Source organism: Cavia porcellus, unplaced genomic scaffold, assembly GCF_034190915.1.
Source record: "Cavia porcellus strain 051 isolate PalLab524CR breed Dunkin Hartley unplaced genomic scaffold, mCavPor4.1 scaffold_25, whole genome shotgun sequence".
NCBI classification, from domain to species: domain Eukaryota; kingdom Metazoa; phylum Chordata; class Mammalia; order Rodentia; family Caviidae; genus Cavia; species Cavia porcellus.
In genome coordinates this window covers 42,453,107-42,463,122 of record NW_026947508.1, presented here as the reverse complement: position 1 = coordinate 42,463,122, position 10,016 = coordinate 42,453,107, and the positions used below count along the sequence as shown (strand labels likewise).

Here is a 10,016-nt window from a genome sequence, read left to right as displayed (position 1 = left end):
ATGACATTACTTCTATTATCAGCTGTAAAATACGAACTCTTAGAGCTATGTATCTATGAAGATAATTTACTTGGATTGATATGAATCTGATACATGCACACAATAAAAATGGCTACATAAAAAGCCACAGAGTGCCTATGTGAACATCCTCAGAGCCTGACAATGTCAGTGAGGATGTAGCATATATCACTTTGGACAGTCTGGTGCTCAGTAAGGGTGACTATGAAATTTAGACCCATTCCCAGCAAAATCCTTACACATGTGTAACATCATGTATATACAGACTTATTCATAAAATAACACTGTAATAGCTAGGAATTGCAAACAATGTAAATATACATGTACATTACAGGAGGAAAAGTTAATGACATGGAGCTACATGTTTTATCTGAAAAGCCAATGGAGTAGAAAAAGCAATTTGTGAACATTACATAGTTATAATTACATGTATATAAAGCTTAAAAGAAGGACAACTACATAATCTATTGCCTAAGGATGGATACAAGTACAGTATAACTACAAAGAAAAATTTAAAAAGGTAACAGAAAAATCACAGTAGCATCAGTGGAAAGATAAGAATCAGTATATATGGCTTAAAAAGAGTTGGATATTTTTTATTTTTAAGCATGACAGTAAGTAGTTAGGTATTCACTTTATTATTATTATCATTTAGGATATACAAACCTTAAACAATCCTCCTGCTAGTATTGATATGTTTATAATGAAAAGTTTGAAAAATGTACCTCTATTTACCATAGCAAAGATCTGCTTCCTAATGACTTTGCTAAAATGGTTCTACCTTGTGTTTTCTATCAATATTTATGACATCTTGACAAATTTTATATTTGAAATCACTTTTTTAACACTGGGTAATTTTGAAATGATATACATTCTAGGTTATTAAAAGTGTTTTAAGACATGATTATCGGGGGCTGGGGATTTAGCTCAGCAGCATAAGCGCCTGCCTTGCAAGCAGGCAGTCGTGAGTTCGATCCCCGGTACCGATAAAAAGGAAAAAGAAAAAAAGAAAAAAAAGACATGACTATCATTATCCACATCTTACTTACTCAGTTTACAAGTAGCAATTAAAACATTTCATAATAATACCAGTATGTTTAAATTTTTCATACGGCCTTGGTCAAATCTCAATGCTACTGCTTTGATATAGTCAGCATGTATCTGCATAAAAATGTAGTCAATTTGAACATAATTAATTTTTCATAAAATTTCTCTCCAAGTCTAATTCCTGCTGTTAACTTTAAACACTTTTTTTTTGACATTAACATCTTAGAGGAACCACATACATAAACATGTTAGCAGAAATATTCTGCAAGTAGCTCAGGCATCTGCAAATACATCTGTCAGTCTAAATCCTACAGATGCTTCTGTCCTTTCATACTAATTTCCTATATGTTGAATTTTGTTTATTTGCTGGATTTATTTATTTACCTTATTTTTGATTTTCAGTAAATCATGTGCTAATTACTATTTCACAAATCTCATAACTGTCCTTTTGTCATTGTTCACTACCACCAACTTTACTGCCTACTGGGTAGTAATATACTCCAAACACATTTTGTTTAGTTTACAGAATGATTCTAAGACAATAAACTTATACAAATGAAGTCTGAACTTTAACACATATCGCTACCCAACTCTCTGACAGGTAAGTAATAGGAGGTATACCAAGTTTTAACATCATGATGTGTATTTCTAAATTTATAAACCAAGCTTTCAATTATCTGTAATAAAGTACTATGTTGTTATCAGACATAGATTTGCGACTGCCTTGGTTCCAGTACAAAATATAAGTCTCAAAGCTGTCATAAAGTATCACCTCAGTGGCTTGCAATAAATAAAATTCAGAAAGCAGCTTAAGACTAATCATCACCCTGATAAGAGTCTATAAAGAGCTCAAATGGTAAAAATACATAGTATGTTGGTTAGTATTCTTAGAGATGGCAAAATTTGTCAAGGAACTTGATAAACAAAGACCAAGCAAATAGTATTCTATATACAGACAATAACCCAGATTTCAATAAATAGTTATCAGATGAAATAAATATAAGGTGATATATATGGGGAAAAGGTCTGAACAGTAAGAAGGATAAAAAGTTCATAAAATAATAAAATATTGGTCATTTGCTATTTATACACTTTAAAGTTGATGATATATATATATATAAATACATATATATATATATATATACACACACACACACACACACACACACATATATTCTATACTTTCAACTTTTGGTTAAAAGTCAATACAATCAAAGGCATTTTGTACAACAAGAAATGAACTTGTAATAGTGAATAATGGTTTCTATCCCGGAAAAATCTTGTTGGACAAAGCACGTGGAACAGTACTGAGCATATGGTGTATGCTCTACAGATACTGGATGGAATGAATGGATGGACTGATGAATAGCTGGAAGGAAAATATTCAAAATCTTGGAGTTCCGAATAGATGAAAAGGAGAAGCCATAATTATGGTCCAATAAAACATGAAAGGTATGTTAAAGATACCATAAAAATGTCATTAGAGACCAGTAAAGAGTATTGATGTTATAGCATTTGTTCCAAAACTTTAGCATGCATTACAAGAATCTTTTAAAATAATTAAAAGTGTTAGGCTTAATTCTGAGAGTTGTTAATTTAGTATGTCTGAGTCTGTGTTGGGGTGTGGTTCAAGAATTAGATAAGTATCTTGGTGATGCTAAAGCTGCGGGTCTAGGAATCACACTCTGGAAGACACTTAGAGACTTAGTCTTCTTAAAGATAAAAAAAGCTTATAGAAAAAATACAAGCTGTTAATTCTTTTTATTACTAGTTAGAACTATAAACAGTATAACATCTATTTATGTGGATTCACTGAAATTTCATTATTTATAGATTACTTATTTTCCATTACTGAGTGAAAATGTGGAGAAATGAGCTTCTGACATCAAATAAGGTCCAGTAACTTTCATCATTTATTTTGCGCAGGTGCTTGCCTCCCAGGTTGACTGTTGGTTCCTTACCTAGAAATGTTAAATGTTGCAGTCACAGAGTATTTACCTAAGAAAAGTCCTAGGGTCCTAGTAATGCAACTGATCACCCTTAAGGAGTCCAGTTTTAAAATTCAGCCACCTTTTGTGCCACTGCTATTATGTCAGAGATCTTAGATGGGCATTCCAAAATAAATAAAATCTATGGTTGTGAGGAGTTCATACTTAATACGAGGCATGAGATAGATAATGAAATAGTTATAACTGGGAGACAAATACTACAAGTTAAATTATACAGCTATATCTCAGAGAAAATGTTTAATAATCTGCATTGAGGTCAAAGTATCTCAGAAAAAATAATGAGCTTAGTCCTAAAGAATGAGAAGATTTTCACCAGTTAAAGATATGAATTATTCCAGGGATCACATTGTACCAAAATCAAGGTACAGAGCAGTCTAAAATATCATAAAATACCAAGTACATTTGTAGAGGTAACAATGAGTAAGATTAAGAGCCAAACAGAGAATTTTATCCTGGTGACAGTGAGGAGGCTACAAAAGAGGATACAGAAGAGGCTTCCACTAGAAAAGAAAGAGTCTGAATTAATTATTCTAACATTTCTTTAATCTCAAATGCTGCTTTTAGTGTATATCTGAGTATAGAGGACAAGTAATCTTTAAACATATAATCAAAATATTCAAGGGATATTTTAAGCCATCCTATGGTAGCCCCTGTTGATTTCTTGTTGTCTTGTTGTGAAGTCCTGTGTTGCTTTCATTGTTCTTTTCTGTTTTGTTTTGTGTTTTAAAATTTAAAAAAATTTAAAAAGTCATCCTTTTGGTGTTACTAGTGAAAACGCACTGTTATCATGTCTGTATAGAACAACCTTTATAGAACATTTTTTTCTTTTTTTGAATTCTCTTCCATCATTCCAGCTAAGAAAAAAATACTTCCAAGTATTCTCATCCTTAATCCAGTTAAATTAAACAATGACTGTATTTTTATTCCTTATGTAAAGCTTAGATAACTACAAGCTTGAGCACAGTGGATTTGTGGAATACTTGCTGTAGCTCCAACACTAACTTGCATTGCTGCTAATGATTTCTTCCATATCACTATCTGATCAGTAGTCCAGCCATCTAATAATATTTTATTAAGGCCATATGTACATACTGTATTCTAACAGAATGTCATAAAGCCAAAATTCTTACTAAATTTTTAAAATTGAGTTTGTATTTTGTTTAAAAAGCTTTTATTCATTTTACTCAGGGAAAAGTACAATCTCAGTGTCAACTTGTAACCTAACCATAAATTTGAACTTATAGATTTCACTATTCTAGACACTACACTGACTGACAAGACAACTTGAAATAATCTCCCTTCCAGTCCTTAGGATTCCATGTTGCAAAAATAAACAATCTGTTGAAACAGCCAATACTAGTACCACGCTACAGCAAAACAAAGCCAACACACTGAACCTGATAGCCCCATTAGTACAAATATCATTGGAACAAAGTTGTAGGCATCAAATTGGAGGGGGGGGGGCAGGTATTGGTACTAAAAACTTGTACTGTTTAAGTGTGAAGTCAACTACTATAATGTGAACATGTATGCCAGACCCTGGCAGCTAACATGGAACCATGGAAACAAACTTCCCTAAATTCAACTGTGTTGGATAAAAAACTGTTTTCTATTTACTCCAGAAAGTCTTTTAAAATCTACATGTAAAACTTTGCTTTCAGTGCATCAGAAAGGTACCCTGAAATGGCAACTGAAGTCACATTAACGAACCTAACAGGTGAGTACCATCATCCTCACTGTCCCTTCCTAAGGCTGAACACGAAAATGCATAGTCAGCTCATGCACTCACTACACTAAAAGTAAGATCGATTAGCATGACTTCTCTAAACTCATGCCACACAATTCTAAAACAGCTTCCTAAGAATGCCCAAACAGAAAGCATTTTATTCAGTGATGTTGGTTGTGACACATCAATAAAGACAATCATTCTGCCGCTACCTCAAATCTTTGTCTCCCGACTGAACTTTGAAAATGTCACACTTCTGATAAAAATCCATTTTAACTACTCTTAAACCCTACATCTTACCAGTTTTAGTGTACCTCAGTCTCTTAAAATCAAGAGGATAAAGTCATAGTGTTATGATTACCCACTGATAAGGTTTTGGAACTAAACACAAACTGGATGGCAAATTGATAGACCTCAAAAGGGTCAAAGATTGGGAAAGAACCCTCTAAAAAGGTATTGGGGAGCCAGATATTTCTGAAGAACAAATTGAAGCATATTTTTGGGGCTTTGGAGAGATTGAAACTACTGAACTTCCCAGGGATACAAAAACAAATGAAAGGAGATTTTGTTTTATAGATACACAGATGAAGAGCTAGTTAAGAAATTGTTAGAATGCAGACACCATCACACTGGTTCTGGGAGGTGTGAAATCAGAGTTGCACAAGCCAAAGAGGTAAATTGGCAGCAACAGAGCAACAAAAAGGAGGAAAAGGCACCAGAACTGGGGGCCTAGAGGTCATGGCTGAGGTCAGGGCCAAAACTAGAACCAAAGATTCATTATGATGGTCTATTATTCTAACAGACCACCAAATAACTCCAAGGCCACAATAACTAGCAAATCACACAACACTTGCCACGGAGAGGAACAAAACTTATCAAGTTCTTGCTCTTTGGGGCAAGTACTGGGGCTAGAACCCCAAGCCTTGGTTAACCAAGTGCTCTGCTACTGACCTACATCTCCAGGACACATGGTCTACTAGAAAGCTTTCCCTAATCAAAACACCATGACTTACATTTTGAAATAAAGTATCTGGGGTTAAAAACATTATTCAAAGGTGTAGCCGAAGCCTGCGCTAAGACAACTGAAGCCTTACAGCACAGTACACACACATGAAAATGGGGAACAGGACAATCAATCCGATTTCTCCCCACAGACCCAAACTCCCTACAAAATAAACTGCACCTTAATTATTGCTTGTTTAAAATTACATCTTGACAGAGCTATGTAGTACCTCATGCAGAAAAACAATCACATAAGGAAGCATTTATTTGGGGTTTAACATGAGAAATCATACAAATAAAATTTGTGTAAACACAAATCATAACACATAGCAAAGGACAAAGTAAAAACGAAGAAAACTAAGCGGCGGCTATATACAGTTGGATGCAGAAAGTCTTTTATAAAACAATCATTAGAACAACAGAAGACCAATCTTCAATGTCGTCCTGGAAGATTTCTTAGCATCTCCTGTTTTCTCCGATGCCTTGCTCTTTAGTATGGCTGCTAATTATTTTGGTGATTGCCATCCCTTGAGATGCCTTGCTCTGTTGTAAGTGCTCTGTTGACCACTGTGGTCTGCATATCCCTGTCCACAGTTCCCACAGTTAAACCCAGTCTAATCATACCTGCTATAGCCACTATGATTTTGAACACCACCACCGGCACTGCTGTAATTTCCATATCCCTGATCATAATGATTACTAAATCTTTGGTTCTAGTTTTGGCCCTGACCTCAGCCATGACCTCTAGGCCCCCAGTTCCGGTCCTTTTCCTCCTTTTTGTTGCTCTGTTGCTGCCAATTTACCTCTTTGGCTTGTGCAACTCTGATTTCACACCTCCCAGAACCAGTGTGATGGTGTCTGCATTCTAACAATTTCTTGACTAGCTCTTCATCTGTGTATGTATAAAACGAAATCTCCTTTCATTTATTTTTGTATCCCTGGGAAGTTCAGTAGTTTCAATCTCTCCAAAGCCCCCAAAATATGCTTCAATTTGTTCTTCAGAAATATCTGGCTCCCTAATACCTTTTTAGAGGGTTCTTTCCCAATCTTTGACCCTTTTGAGTTCTATCAATTTGCCATCCAGTTTGTGTTTAGTTCCAAAACCTTATCAGTGGTAGCAGCATCTTTGAAAACTATTAAATCCTCTTGATCTTCCACTGACTGGATCTGTTTTAATTGTGCAGCCTACAACTTCCCCAAATCGAGACAAATATTCAGTCAGATCTTTCTTGCTTGTATCTCTGCACAAGCCTCCAATAAACATTTTCCTGTCATTATGCTGGTTCGTGCTCACATTGATACTGGACCCCTCAGCAAACTCCTCTGTATTGCTACATCATTCATGTTCTCCATGGTGGCAGAGTCGTCGGCAGGGGCAGGTGGACGCACGGTCCAGGTTGTGGAGATGCTGGCAGCAGCAGTGTTGTATGGAGCTCGATTTAAAATGGTGGCAGGAAAGCTAAAATTTATATTTACTGTTTTTCATGCCCTATTTAAAAAGTTAAATTAGTTTAAAAAGAATTGCTAGTCATGGAAGAACTCTGGTTGTTAACTAGTATTCTTTGAAGGGGGTTCAAGTTGGTATAGACATGTCCTGGTACTCTTCGGGTAACATGCATTCATATTAAGATTGTTCTAATCACTAAGATTGCATTTTTATTTTAAAAGATGAATACTACCCTTTTCTAGTAATCAGAAACTTTCCTAGACTCCTAAACTAGAATGTTATAATACCATGAAAAGCTACTTAAGTATATAGCAACTCAAAGATTTATATCAAAAAAGTTTCTAGAAAAAAGTTTTAAAAAGAAATACTAAATATTAATATTAAATATTAATAAAAGTGTTTCTATGATATGTGAATTACCAGAGTTGAATGAATTCAAGTTAGAATTAAGCAATATTTTTTCACTTAAAAATTTACTAAAGAGATTTAAAGTTTACATATTAGCTTTTTTCATTCTATTGGTTAATAGTAAGGGCATCTTTTTGTCTATTTATTACATCTTGACAGATTCATCAAATTGATCATTTAGTGACTAATGGTGAGGAGATGGAAACTACAGTCAATTCTGTATTACTTAAAATGTGAAGCCAAAAGTTGTATTTTTCAGATGGAGATTTTTGTGATTTCAAAATCTGAACACTCTATTGGTATATTCCTATTACTCATATCCTGAAAAATACGCAAAGCAAATGGAAAACAGTTTTTGTCAGTAATTAGTTATACAAAATAAAGTTACTAAAATTTTAGCTTAATAGTTGTGAAAGATCAGACTGTAGTCTAAACACAAATTTTAAATTATTTTCATTCTTCTTTGTCTCTTTTTGTAGCCAGCTCTCAATTGTATGAAATTCCCCTTGTCTTTAAAATCAGGATTAATGCTCAAATAGGATACTGATGACAGAAATGTGTAACAATGTAGGGATTTTAAACATTCTCAAAACAAAAGAAATTTGAACTATATATAGAAAATACTAAAAAATTCCCAGGGTCACAGAAATTGGTAGAGTTGTCATAAAAAGTCTAAAATATTTTAGAAAACAACCAATTGAAAGTGACAAAGAAATCTATAGGAATAGTATATTTTTTCCACATGCCATCTCCTAACATCCAAAGTACTAAAGCTGAAAAGTCATGTAACTTGTTGATAAAATACTTCCTTCCATGAGTTTCATACACAAGGGTGATATAGGACACGAGGGAAGTTAACATGAATAGGATGATATTTAGAAGATGAAATAACAAATGCTGTATTTTCTTATTCTGCATTTTCTGCAGAAAGACATTTAAAATCTGCTATAATCAGTGGCAAATCAATATGGCGTATAGCAGCCTGTGAGATCACATTTAGCCCTAAGCATAATTTTTTTTTTGTCTTTTTCTTTTTTAGCGGTACCAGCGATCGAACTCACAACTGCCTGCTTGCAAGGCAGGCACTTATGCCACTGAGCTAAATCCCCAGCCCCGCCCTAAGCATAATTTTTTACTGAGAAAAATATAAGAGAAATAATTTATATTATCTATTTGATGAGTTTTTGCTATTATACTTTCCTTTATTACTTTGAAAATGGTTCCCTTTAATTCTCTAAACATAGCCCGTTGAAAGTCTGCTGAACCCAACACCTGGCCTTCCCTGAGATAGTTTCCAAAGATTTAGTTTTCATGTATATGAATCATTCTGTTGTATTTTTTAAATACCTCAATTTTTTTTGAAAATTAGATATTTTGGGTAAAACAAAGCATCTCTATTCTGATCTGCCTATCAGGATTATCATTATTATTACTCTTAGTTTATGTCTTGCCTGGCCTGATGCTATGGTTCCCTTACATTGTGCTATTGCTGGCATCCCTTGTTTCTTTTTTTATCTATCTATCTATCTATCTATCTATATTTATTTATTTATTTACTTTGAGGCAGGGTCTCTTTTTGCACTTCAGGCTAGAGCTTACTTTGTAGCCCAGGCTTACTTTGTCTCGAATTTGCAAGGAACTGCCTGCCTCAGCCTCCTGAGTGCTGGGATTACAGGCAAGCACCACCACGCTAAGCTTCCCTTGCTCTTTAAAAAAAAAAAAAACTTTCTAGTTTTAAGCCTGGTTTAGCATGGCTTAGTGGCCAGAAAATGACTAGTCAGAGTTAGCCAGGAAGGTTTCTATCTTCTGTCAATGGGTCTATGCATGGCTTAAGGAATCAAAGTTTATCCAGTTTATAAGTCTTCCTATATTTCATTGACTGCCTTCATAGAGCTTCACGTTGAGACATAAATTAGTGCTTGACAGGAATCTCTCTAGAAACATACACAGAGCCTTACACAAACACATAATCTTCTGGAAAGCCAGGGATAAGTGGAAGTTTATCAAGGCCAACTTTGGTTATTTTGTCCCTGGATCTTTATTACTTATAACATGACTTAGGAATAAAACTAAACTAACACTGCAATCACAATTGCTGTACTAGCTCTGGAACTAGTATGAAAAACATTCTTAGGAAACATTTGAAAGGACTGAACACTCCATCCAAGTGTTGATATAAGAGTGGCAAGAATTATAAAGTCATCTCAAAAACATACAAGCAGAACTTTTCTATTTCCTTAACTCCTTCAACTGAAAGTTCTGAGGGACTGATAGTTACTGACATCACTTGGTGATCTATAATAAGAATTAATATTGAGGTTTTGGCAGACTTTTAAGTCAAGATTAGTGTCTGTAAAAA

General features: G+C 34.4%; 1 pseudogene; it reads right to left on the bottom strand.

The window, feature by feature from the left end:
* Window positions 1-6,292: 6,292 nt before the first annotated feature.
* On the bottom strand, window positions 6,293-7,170 carry LOC100725974 (heterogeneous nuclear ribonucleoprotein D-like; annotated as a pseudogene).
* Between the last annotated feature and the right edge of the window lie 2,846 nt (window positions 7,171-10,016).